Source organism: Silene latifolia, chromosome 11 (genome assembly GCF_048544455.1).
Source record: "Silene latifolia isolate original U9 population chromosome 11, ASM4854445v1, whole genome shotgun sequence".
Lineage (NCBI taxonomy): Eukaryota > Viridiplantae > Streptophyta > Magnoliopsida > Caryophyllales > Caryophyllaceae > Silene > Silene latifolia.
The window spans coordinates 191769380-191773025 of NC_133536.1; positions in this window are offsets into that span (position 1 = coordinate 191769380).

Genomic DNA, 3646 nt, shown 5'->3' on the forward strand with positions numbered 1-3646 from the left:
TAAATAAATAAAATACATCTGTTCCAAAATATCAAAACCAACTAAAAAAAAATATAAGTTCATCGATACAGCGGAAGACTCTAGTGACACGCGGTGACTCTATCCCAGCTATCTCTCGCGCAATCCATCTCATACCTGCCCATTATCTGCTCACCATCCCCGAATGGATCATCACAGTTTTTATAATAATTAACGGGGTCAGTTACTGATTACACAATACAAGATAAGCAAGATAACAATATATACGATCACCCAACCCCGTCACATCTCCACACACCTGACTACACACTAAAGTGTGTAGCCCTGCTAAAATATCCATCGCAACAAATATTCCACACTGCCAGTAGGGGACCGCAGCCGTTCCCACCTAATCCCCGCTCATCAACTCCGAGCGAAAACCCAAGTTCCTTAACGTGCACATCCCCTTGTGACGGGTACCACAAGGGGCGAATCAAGGGCGTGAATGTAATACCCCGTATTTTGATAGTAGTTTATGATAATAATTTATGTAATTTAATAATTAATTAAGTAAGCCGTTAATTAAATAATAAATTAAGTATCCAAGTCGGGAATTGGGCTTAGCTAATAATTGAGTCTTAGGCCGTGTGCCATTGATAGTTGGACCGAAACTTATTACTTTAGTATTAGTGTGATCGGGATTTGTATCGGGAATTAGTATTAATATAATATGGAAATAATAATAAGTAAAAGTAATAATAATTATATCAATAATTATCATAATAATAATAAATCTATGGCAATAATAAATTAGTAAAGATAATATGAGGAAATTCTACTTATGGTAAAACTAATATATTATATAATAATATAATTTGTAATGGTAAGAATAATAATATGACAATTCCTAAAGTAATTAGAATAAGATAATTATAATAGTTTCCTAATTGACCTCACATACTCTCTAATCTTACACTATAAATACCATGTTAATTCTGAAAAGTAATTCATAAAAATAAAAGAAGGAGTTTAAGAGATGGAAAGATCAAATAAAGCAAGCGATAAAAGGTAAGATCGTCACATCGTCTTAATAATTTAAGTTAACGTTTATACACCGTATGGGCCACCGTGAACAGTTTCGTGGACCTTAGTAGTTGCCCTTCACTGTCGTGACTCTAATAAGACCAACCTTGACCACAGTTGACCACCATGGGTGGTGTTTTGGATGTCTAAATAAGAAAGGTCGTGGGTGAGAAAGACGGGGTTTGTGTCGTGTGTGGTTGTCAACGTGACATGGGGTCTGGGTGGTTGGTTAGGTCAGTGGTAGGAGGTCTTGCTGGTGGTAATGGCGTGGTCGGAGGTGGTGGTTGGTACGGTGGATGCCGGATGGTGGTGGTTGCAGCGTATTGTCTTTTATATGGGTCGTGGGTTGTTTCTGGGTGGTTGTGGGGTGTCATGAGTGGTCGTGTCTGGTGGTGGGACCACCGTGGGTCAAGGGAGACCACAGTGGTGGGCACTGGCAGTCGTAGGGTGGTTTAAGGAGGTGAGTGAGGGTGTAGTGTTGGTTGTGTCGGGTTTTCGAGGGTCTAATTAGGGCGCGGTTGTGTGGCTTGGATAGGGCGGTTAGGCTAGTGCCTGGTGGTCGACCATATTGGCTATATTGCGAGCTAGGATGTGGTAAGTTTGGGCGGTGGTTTCAGTGGCTAGGAGTGTCGAAGGACGCGGGTTTTGGTGAGGTAAAGGACACGGTAAAAACCGTGGTTGTGGGGGTGTGGATTGTGTTTGTTACGGGATTGTGCATATGAGTGTGGATGTGGATGTATCTTCATGACATTGGGTGTGGGTGTGCTTGGCTTTGTTTAAATTATTTATCAAGTCGGGTTTACGTAATCGTTACACGGGAATATAATTAATTAAATTAAATTATAATAAATTAAATTAATTAATGAGTTAAATAATAGATAATTAATTTGGATAATTAATATAATAAATGGAAATAGATAACAAGCTATAATATTTTGTTAGGTGACGATTTGTGAAGGAATTATAATCGGGTTCAGATTGCTTTAATTATTTGGATTGCTTGAGCTGCTTAATTGGAATCGCTTGCCAAGTAGGGAAAAATCCTACTCAACTTTTAATTCGATAATATTTGGTATAATGGATGGGCTATGTTAATGTGGAATTGATTATATTGTGTTGTGTTGGGTGATATTATCATAATTGTTGGAAGGGAGAATTATATTGCGTATGTTGATTGATGATCTCGTGATTGTTGGAAAGGTGAATTATATTGATTTGCGTTGGTTGATATTAATAATTGTGATGATGTAAATTGAATTGTTATCGTTGATTGTGATCGTGATAATTGTGAAAAGTTGTGCGACAGTCAGTTGTACGTTGTTGAGGAAGTTTGTAAACTGGGGTGATGGTAATGTGTACGTTGTGAGGGAGGGGTACTATTACATGTTGGTGGTACGTTGTTAAGGGAGGGGTATCAAAGTAATGTGAGCACGTTGTTAAGGAAGGTGTGCTAAGTAAAAGGAAGAAGCACGTTGTCAGGGGGTTGTGCAATGTAAAAAGGAAATTGGATTGTTATCGTACGTTCTTGTTGTTAGTAGTTGTTCCTACTCAACCTCGCGGTTGACTGTGTATTCGTGAACACCTGCGGTGAACCATAATGGGGAGCAGATTTGACAGGTACTAAAGATTAGCTGACTTGGGGGCTTATGGGAATGCGTGAGGACTTGGCTAATCTATCTAGAAGTCTAGACCACATAGATTATGAGATCATTTTATTTATTTGCGCTGCGAGTTGTAATTATTTTATATTAAGTTTTAGTTGGTTAATTTGTAATAAACATGTAATCATTAAGTTTTTAATTTAAAGAACTTTGGTGAGTTGGTCTTTGTTATTCACTACCTCGGAAAACCGAGATGATAACAGTCCTATTTATATGGGAGTGTCTAGCTAATGGCTCCTAAATAAATGAGGGTGTTATAGTGAAGCCACTCCCGCAAGTGACTCCACTCAGCCGAGGACGCATCTCGCGAACCACAGACAAACACAACCAATCAACAATACATCAACAACTACCAATTACCAATTCTAATACGATATAGATCAACCGCATTAAACAACCATCAACAATCAACCATCAAATACAATGTAACTAATAACTGAGTAGGGAAACCCTACCTAGAAAAGCAATGATAAGTGCATAATTTACATACTTTTACCTCTTAGATTAGCTCTATTTTATATGTATTATGCACTACCTTTAGTGTTTATGAGCTAATATTTGCTTTCTAGTTCCATTTGTGTGTTTTCTCATGTTTTGCAGAAAAATGAGCTAAAATGAGCCCAATTCTACTCAAGTACAAATACAAGAAGCATGAGTTAAGCTAAAGAAGAGATGATGGACCAACATAGAAGATGTTCATGGACTTGCATGGATAAAATGATGGATTAATTTGAAGAATTACAAATTCAAAGTCAAGCCCATAATTCACAAGTCAACAAATGCCTAGGATGCTAAAGTCACATAGAGATCCTTTCCAAGATGTCAAACATTGCATTCAACCGGGTGATTAAAGGAGCATTAAGGCTTTACTTAGGATTCCTTGAGCATTAAACCAAGACTTGAAGAGAAAATTAAGAGTGTGCTTAGGATGCCATTTTGGATTA